Raw genomic sequence first — 10,297 nt, 5'->3', positions numbered from 1 at the left:
ACAGTTTCTGTGTCACAAACCCCAGTTGACAGCGTTTGTGTCACAAACCCCATTGGACAGCGTGTGTGTAACAAACCTCATTGGACAGTGTGTGTGTCACATACCCCATTGGACAGCGTGTGTCTCCAAAACCCCATTGGTCAGCCTGTGTGTCACAAACCCCATTGCAGAGCATGTGTGTCATAAACCGCATTGGACAGCCTGTGTGTCACAACCCCTCTTGGACATTGTGTGTGTCACAAACCCCTATAAACAGTGTGTGTGACACAAAACCAATTGAACACCATGTGTCGTACAAACATCATTGGATAGCGTGTGTGTCACAAACCCATTGGACAGCCGTTGTTTCACAAACCCCATTGGACAGGGTGTGTGTCACAAACACCCCTGGACGCCGTTTGTGTCACAAATGCCCCTGGACAGCGTGTGTGTCACAAACTCCTTTGGAGAGTGTGTGTATCACAAACCCCATTGCACAGCATGTGTGTCACAAACCCCATTGGACTGTGTGTGTGTCACAAACCCCTTTGGACAGCATGTTCAATGGCTGAAATATAGGGAGCATTTCTTTACCTGTTTATAATTTCTATATAGCAACCCTTCTTTGGATATTTTTAGGTAATGAGTGTGCGTGACCACACACCAAATTATTGGTGCTCTTGGTACCTGTAAAATAAGAAGCCGTGGCAGACAGGAAACAGATGTTTATCTCATTTCTACAAAGGTTTCTTAAACAATGCTCTTGCCACTGGTGCTTTTATTACCACTTATTGCTCCATTTCCTAGTTCTCGATTGGAAGGGGTAAACAAAAGGCAACTTCTTACTGAAATTTGCACAGATGATGTGATTTTGTTCTAGAGCAATTTTGAAAGAGATACACACTGCATTGATTTACTAAGTTCTCTGAACTCAAAAAAAAATTCTGATTTATTCCATAAGTAAACTCTACTAATTAAAGCAAAATGTTTTCAAAAGCGGTCTAGTATTTCACAAATAAACACCTTTGCTTAATAGTCAGTATACAATCAGTTCTTACTAAATTAAGAAATACTATTGAATTTGAATAATAGCCCACTTAAGGAAAGTTTGTTATATTACGAGATATAATACCAGGGTTATGGCAACTGACAAAACCAGTAGGGATATGAAGAATCTGCAGACCTCGTGGAAGGTGAAAAGAGTGCTACTTCACAGAAGAAATGAGGCCCTATAGCATTCCTAGGTATCTTTACTGGGACTAAAAATATCATGAACTGATATTAATTTGGGCACAGGTTTCCAGAGTGGTTTATTTTTTTCCTTTTGTTTAGTTTTTATGTATCTGTAACGCCTGCCTGTACCCTGAACCGAGGGAATTTCATGCTACAGACCTAAACTTACATTGTTGCCCTCTGGAATTCACCTTACAAATGTGCTGACGTTTCTGTAACATCTGTTCACCCAGAAAAAGCTTTGTGATTTTTGTTTTGCAAAAGAACGAGAGGGATCCTGTACACTATCGACAATATATATAATTCTTTCCCTGGGTAGTCAGTGATTACAGGTGACAGATTGCTACTTCAGGGAGATATTTCATTTAAGGTAATTGTTATATAATTCTTAACTGCATTTTGAAAGAGGGTTTCTTTTTTTACACACTTAAATTTTACCTATTTACAACAGGAGTTCTACAGCAGCTGGTTTTGAACGATTGTATCTATCATAATGTTACCCCAAACTCTTCTGATTTGTTTTAAGGAGCTACAGAAACCTGAACCTATTGGCCGGACCTTCATATCTCCAGCTGTGGCAGGACAAGATTTTGCCAGATCTGAGGGTTTATTGACTTTTGAACCTGGACAGAGAAATATGTTCCTGGATGTGACCCTGACTCCAAAGACAGGATCTTTAAACCCATTTCCAAAGCGTTTCCAGGTTGTACTTTCTAATCCCACAGGCGGTGCCAGGGCAGATGACGTGTATGGCATTGCTAAGGTCACCATTGTGTCAGATTTGGACTCCTTGCCAGCTTGGGGGCTCATTGATCAACTCCATCAGCCTCTTGATGACACCATCTTACACAGAGTCCTCCAGAATCTGAATGTCAAAGTGGCTACAGAAACCACAGAAGAGCAGCTTACTGCTGTGATGCATATAATAGATAAGGTAAACCTTTCCTGCTCTTTCTTGAATGACCAATGACTTTAATAAGAGTAAAATAACACACAGGCCTGTGATAAGATCAAGGACAGCATCCACAGCAGGGACCCAGGGATCCAGGGACACAGACAAAGGTAAAAATAGAAGCTGTGAAGTCCCAGTCATGGAAGACGTTTGCCTGCTACAAGTTAGGATGGTGGCCGGCAATCAACAATCAAATAGGTTGAAAAGAACAACTGGTATTGATTTTGTGTATGTACCTATAGCACGATGTTTTGTGCTGTGCCACATTTTCCCTTCGGTGTCACGCTTTCACAGAGCTTGTTACGATTTCTTGATTCTCAGGGCATACCTTTGTTGGTTTTAGCCCTGGCACAAGGCAGTGAGGCTCAGGGTTCACAGAATCACAGATTCACAGAATGTCAGGGGTTGCAGGGCCCTGGAAAGCTCATCCAGTGCAATCCCCCCATGGAGCAGGAACACTCAGATGAGGTTACACAGGAAGGTGTCCAGGTGGGTTGGAATGTCTGCAGAGAAGGAGACTCCACAAGCTCCCTGGGCAGCCTGGGCCAGGCTCTGCCACCCTCACCGGGAACAAGTTTCTTCTCAAATTTAAGCAGAACCTCCAAAACTCCTGTGTTCCAGTTTGTACCCATTATCCCTTGTCCCACCATTGGTTGTCACCGAGAAGAGCCTGGCTCCATCCTCCTGACGCTCCCCCTTTCCATATTGATCCCCATGAATGAGTCACCCTTCAGTGTCCTCTTGTCCAGCTCCAGAGCCCCAGCTCCCTCAGCCTTTCCTCACATGGGAGATGCTCCACTCCCTTCAGCATCTTGGTGGCTGCGCTGGACTCCCTCCAGCAGTTCCCTGTCCTGCTGGAACTGAGGGGCCACAACTGGACACAAGATTCCAGGTGTGGTCTCCCCAGGGCAGAGCAGAGGGGCAGGAGAACCTCTCTGACCTACTGACCACCCCCTTCTAACCCACCCCAGGTCCCATTGGCCTTCCTGGCCACAAGGGCCCAGTGCTGGCTCATGGTCACCCTGCTGTCCCCAGGACCCCCAGGTCCCTTTCCCCTACACTGCTCTCTGATAGGTTGTTCTTATCTTCACATTTGAATACAGTCAACACACCAGCAAGTCCTACCAGGACCAGCCGGAGTCTTCTGCTGTTGTCTTAACCAGGCCTGCATATTCTTTTCCTTTTTTTCCCCTCTGCATTATCTCTGGCAATCGGGCTGGCAAGTACCTGAGCACTTCAGCATTGCCCTGAGTTCTGTGAAAACCCTGGGACTAGTTTTGTGGCTTCCTGGCTCTTCTGGACTTGTGGAGCAATGCAAAATGCATCTGGAAAGTGTTTAAATGTGGAGCTGGAAAATGTTTAAATACCTAGACACAAAAAAGTATAAAAACATTAATGAAGAATAATTCATTTGTGACTGTTGCCATTTTGACACAGAAATCATATCAAGAATCCTCAGGGCGCAACGATCTTTGACTTGCGAAGGAATGAAAAGTCCCACATGGTTTCTTTAATAAATCCACATTAGTAAGGATATCTTTGTGTAGTTTTGACACAGACTGCACCTGATGCCTTGGCCGCAGTGATCAAGAAATGAAAAATATGCTGAACTTTCAGAATGAACACTGGGATAAATGTTCGTTTTATGAGGAAATGTTACAAGCAGACTTGTGTGCATAAAATGTTCCATTTCTTCTCCTCCCTTTAGGTGACAGATGTTGGTGAGAAACAGTTACTCACTGATAAAAGTAGAAGCCTTTTCTATGAGACACTCTGCACCCTGGCTAGCCCAAAGCACGAGGACACACGAGGATATAGCCTGCTTGCTGCGGTGACCGAGAAATTTGCCTTTTCCCTGTTGACAGGGGTGATGTGTGGGTCACCGGGAGAAAGGTAAGTAACCTTGAATTCAAAATATGTTTTGAAAATACCAGAAAGCTAATACAGTAAAAATGTAAATGATATTTTTTAGAAAAGGGACTTGTTACCTGTATGAAAACGTGTTGCACTCTGTCGGAATCTTACAAAGCTCTAAGAGCTGGTGTCACAAATGCGGGGTAGCTCTGAGAGTAGAAGTCAGGAGATCTGGGATGTATTAAGTCACCATTAGCTTAAATATTGCTTAGAAAAGGATTAATTAATCTTGCTAAGAAAATAACGTAATTATATGATGGAGAGCTATGCTTTAAGATGTAGGTGACAGTAAGTAACCCAAAATTTCTACTGGCGTTCTCTAATTTCTGTGTACATGGTTTTGCTCACTTGAACATTATTTAGAATTGCCTGAAAGCAACTCATAGTTTTTACATGTAGTTTCAAATTCCTAGTTTTTTCTGCAAGTGCATCATAAGCTATGGCCAGGCTAATGGGCAGGGAAAATAGATGACTGCAGAAACAAATGACAGTTTTATGACACAAACACTTCTCAACAGTGGGTTTCTCCCACTGTGAACCTATTAAAAAACTGGTAGTTGAATCTAGAATAAAAAAATACCTTTTTTCTTTTTTCCCGTCAGGTGAAAATCAGCATGCTTTAGATTTCTTTCTCAGTTTCTTTTGGAGATGTAACTTTCTGTGACATTGCATAAGTTATAGGGGTTAAGATGCCCATCTCAGCCAAAAGACAGTAAATGGCATAAATAACAGTGCTATCTGGAACAGTGTCCAGAACTTGAAAGTTCAAATTCCTTATTGCAAGTTTTTTGTGTCATCTCTTGGGAATAAGAGCTAGATCATCCATTTTAATGCTTCTCCTTGTTATTGACTCTTCTCTACATCAAGTTATAAAGATGAATATTATGATAACCTCTTTTACCATGGGATGGTTTTTCTTACAGATCATAGTGAGCAAAATCCAGAGGAGAAATGGAGAAGCCAAAATACATCATAATTCCGCCCCTCCTTTTTTCACAGAAACGGAAGCTGTCTTTTTATTAAATGTAATAAAGCCTAAAATGATGAAGGAATAAAATATTAATTACGCATACATTTTAGAGTAATTATGTGAAGCATAGTGAAAGTTCAGTTCCACTTACCAGCCCTGTTGCTTTTCCTCTTCAACAGAGGTAAAAATAGCCTTGACAGCTGCCCGTACATTGCAATAATGGCTCACAACTGGTTTCCTTAGCAAATCAACGGACACAGATTTGATGGAAAAGATGGAGATTTTATTCAAGTACCTGAACATTTGTTAAAGGTCTCTGTTGTGTTATCACCTCTTCAAGAAGAGAGCTGTGAATCTGTACAGTTCACAGAATATAGCAGTCAGCAGTGGTTCCTTACTGGAGACAAAGAGCTTGCCTTGAAGAACAAGGTTGGAAGATAATGCAATTTATTTTTTCAATAAATTAATTTATATATTACTCGAACCATCTTAAATATCTTTAAAATGATGTGAGCGTTTTAGTGTGTTTGTGATTAAAATGAGCACTGACTGTTGAATTTTAATATTAAGTTTGTGTTTATGTTGTGTGTATTGTTTCAGGTTTTTTCTATGAGTTTGAAGGGTCGGAGTTCATACCCTTTGAAAGATAACAATGAAGTTGTTTATCGGATTTATGCTACAGGAAGTCGGATTGTTCCACAAAAGTCTCTATGTCTCCTCTGGAGCCAAGCTGCTGAAAGGTTGTTTTATTAATCTGTTTAGTTTTCCAGTTTCTACCATGTGTATTTGTATAAAATCCCATCAAGTCCGATCAGATCGCCTGCAAGTACGAAACTGATCTATTTCTTATCCATCTTTTTCCCTTAACTTTTCTGGCCTTTGTACCAGCACGTAAAACATTCTGTATAATAAAATGTGTAGTTATTCTAACTTAGAGATTTCTCAGACTTCTACTATTGATTTTTTTCATTACAGTACTGTTTAGTTTACGTAATGATGTGTTGGGCAATGCTGAGAGGCCATAAATTCCAGAATGGCATCACTTCATTAATATTAGCGTCTTTTGTACTCTTTACAGTTGTTATCAGACAACATTTCGAGTCCATTCTTACAAAGAACTAAACCTGCGTCTCTGGTATTGCTTCAAGTCACTGAAACAGAATATTCCTTATTTGCTAATATCCAGAATTTTGGCATAACTTTTGACGATGATCTCTGTAGGGCTCTTACTTTTTGACAGAAAAGCCATCTCCTGGTAGTTTTTAATATTGCTGCTGCTAGCTTGACTTGATGTATCCCGCTTTTCAGAAGTGGTGAACTGCTGATCATTTTCCATTCTTATTGCTACTCACACCATTGCAAGCGATGTGCTAAAGTTTTCTGTGTATTCCCTTCAATGCCCTATTATTTGATTTGCCTATTTCTTTCCTGTTCACACAGTATAAATGAAATTAGAGAGAGTTACATTCTATATCCTGCAGACAACTAGTTAGTTTAGATATGATTTCATTAGATGGTCTGGATTCTATCAGTCTGTCACTGATATAAACTATTCAGGAAGGAGATGCAGCAGAATTTACCTGCATACTCTGCTTTTATCTAGACATTGTATCACAGAACAATGTGGTTTCCACTAGAAATGGCTTAGGATGTCACCTGTAGTATCCTTTTCCAAAATTTTCAGCAATACTGAAGGAGAACATGTATTTTAGTTTCAAAACAGCAAACAGCAAGTGTTCTTCAGAATGGGCTAAAGCACTGTGCAAGTATAAGCAACACACTAGTTAAAAATTCAGATGGGACTGTGAATCTTGTGTAAGTTTTAAAACATGGCCACAAAAAAAATTTCTAGCAGAAAAACAAAGTTCATTACTATATACTTATATTTTTTTAATAATAATTTTTTAAAAGCTGTTTTAATTTCATGTAAATATGCTATTCTAAAAACTGCACATGAAAGATGTGCAATAGATGAAGATAAACTGATGCAGTAGTTTAGAAAACCCGGTGTTTTCAGAGATACAACAATTTTCAAGCCTGTTTACCGCGTGAATTAGACAAGTCGATTTCCAGCTTTGTGAACATTTTGTTTTGCAGCTGGCTGTCCGACAGCGGGTTCTGCAAAGTGGTTGACGACACATCAGACTATGTGGAATGCTCTTGTTCTCATACGTCCATTTATGCAGTTTATGCCCAAACAGATAACTTGTCTTCATACAACGAGGCTTTTTTTTCTTCTGGATTCATCTGCATTTCAGGTCAGTTATGTAAAACAGTTTTCTCATTAATAACAACTGACGAGCAGTAAGACTGATTTTTAACCATTTTAGTAACTGATAACAATCTGTTTATATAGATGGGTATTGGAGGAATGTCAACTAACTTCATGATATTTTAGTTGCCATCTGATCCAATATTTGTACAGTGACAAATTTTGCCACTGAAAAGAAACAAAAGTCCAGCAAAGAAATGCGGTTTTTTTTTGAACCTTTACTTAACCATATAAGAGAGAAATACATCATTCATTTAAGGAAAGAAACTTAAAAACCCACAATTCACCTGCGTGCGGGATTAAAGTAAATTTTCCTTCTGGAGTTGATAGTCACTGTGCAAGGAGGAACCTCAGAGCAGGGGGATCACTGAGAAAACCAGCTAAATGACTTCTTAATTTGACCTTAGGGCACTTAAATGAGGTTCTGGGTCTGCTTCTTGTGAGGTTTGTAGCTTCTATACTAGATCATCAGTGTGTGAGTAACAAAAACAGTGTAAGCAGCTAAATCTCTTATTGATCCCCTCAACTAGAAGAAATAAAGAACTGCATACCTTCAGTGTTGGTTTTTTACTGTAGTCATCTGTGTGTCCAGTGGGGTTTGTGACACACACACTGTCCAGGAGAGTTTTGTGACACACACAATGTCCAGGGGGGATTGTGACACAAACTGTCCAATGGGGTTTGTGACACACAGACTGTCCAGAGGGGTGCGTGACACACACGCTGTCCAATGAGGTTTGTGACAACCATGCTGTCCAGGGGAGTTTGTGACACACAGCCTGTCCAATGGGGTTTGTGACACACACGCTGTCCAAAGGGGTTTGTGTCACACAGGCTGTCCAATGGGGCTGGTGACACATACCCTGTCCAATGGGGTTTGTGACACACACATGGTGTCCAAGGAGGTTTGTGACACACACCCTGTCCAAGGAGGTTTGTGACACACACACTGTCCAATGGGGTTGGTGTCACACACACTGTCCTATGGGATTTCTGACACATACTTTGTCCAATGGGGTTTGTGACCCACACGATGTCCAATGCGATTGGTGACACACACCCTGTCCGGGAGGGTTTGTGACACACACAGAGTACAATGGTGTTTGTGCCACACACACTGTCCAACGGTGTTTGTGATACACACACTGTCAAGGGGGGTTTTGACACACGCTGTCCAACTGGGTTTGTGACACACACGCTGTCCAATGGGGTTTGTGACACACACGCTGTGCAATGGGGTTTGTGACACACACACTGTCCAGTGGTGTTTTGACACACACAATATCCACGGGGATTTGAGACAGACTCATTGTCCAATTGGGTTTGTGACACACACATACTGTCCACGGGCGTTTGTGACACACACGTTGTCCAGGGGTGTTTGTGACGTACACCCTGTCCAATGGGGTTTGTGAAAAACACGCTGTCCAATGGCGATTGTGACACACACAAAGTGTAATGGGATTTATGACACGCAATCTGTCCAGGGGTGTTTGTGATACACAACCTGTACGGGGGCATTTCTGATACACACGCTGTCCAGGGGTGTTGGTGACACACACCCTGTACAATGGGGTTTGTGACACAGACGCTGTCCAATGGGGTTTGTGACACACACGATGTCCAGGGGCGTTTGTGAAACAAACGGTGTCCAGGGGTCTTTATGACACACACACTCTCCAATGGGGTTTGTGACACACACCCAGTCCAGGGGCGTTTGTGACACAAAAAGTGTCTAGGGGTGTTTGTGAGACACACCCTGTCCAATGGGGTTTGTGAAACACACGCTGTCCAATGGGGTTTGTGACACACACGCTGTCCACTGGGGTTTGTGACAGACACGGTGTCCAGGGGTGTTTGTGACACACACGATGCCCAATGGGGTTTTTGACACACATCCTGTCCAGAAACGTTTGTGACACAAACAGTGTCCAGGTGTGTTTGCGACACACACCCTGTCCAATGGGGTTTGTGACACACACACTGTCCAAAGGGGTTTGTGACAGAGGAACTGTCCAGGGGCTTTTGTGACATAAACGGTGTCCAGGGGTGTTTGTGACACAGAAACTGTCCAGGGATGTTTGTGACACACACTGTCCAATCGGGTTTGTGACAAACACTCTGTTCAATGGGGTTTGTGACACACACACTACCCATGGGGGTTTGTGACACCCACGCTGTGCAATGGGGTTGCTGACACACACACTGTCCGAAGGGGTTTGTGACACATAGGCTGTCCAGGGGCGTTTGTAGACACACATGGTGTCCAGGGGTGTTTGTGACACACAAACTGTCCATAGGGTGTTTGTGACACTAACGCTGTCCAATGAGGTTTGTGAAACACACACTGTCCAATGGGGTTTGTGACAAACATGCTGTCCAGGGGGGTTTTTTACACACGCTGTCCAATGGGGTTTGTGACACACAGGCTGTCCAATGAGGTTTGTGACACACACACTCTCCAATGGGGTTTGTGACACACACACTGCCAATGGGGTTTGTGACACACACGCTCTCCAATGGGGTTTGTGACACACACTGTCCAATGGGGTTCGTGACACACACACATTGTCCAGGGGCGTTTGTGACACAAACGGTGTCCAGGGGTGTTTGTGACACAGAACCCTTCCAATGGAGTTTGTGACACACACGCTCTCCAGGGTTGTTTTAGACACACATAGATTCCAGTTGGGGTTGTGACAAATGCATTCCAAAGGGGTTTGTGACACACACACTGTCCAATGGTGTTTGTACCACACACAGTGTCCAATGGGCTTTGTGATACACACACTGTCCGGGGGGGGGTGTGACACACAGGCTGTCCAATGCGGTTTGTGACACACATGCTGTCCAAAGGGGTTTGTGACACACACACAGTCCAATGGGGTTTGTGACACACACGCTGTCCAATGAGGTTTGTGATACACACACACTCCAATGGAGTTTGTGACACACACGCCGTCCAGGGGCATTTGTG

This window comes from Nesoenas mayeri (assembly GCF_963082525.1).
Source record: "Nesoenas mayeri genome assembly, chromosome: 29".
Taxonomy (NCBI): Eukaryota; Metazoa; Chordata; class Aves; order Columbiformes; family Columbidae; genus Nesoenas; species Nesoenas mayeri.
This window is presented reverse-complemented; position numbering follows the sequence as displayed.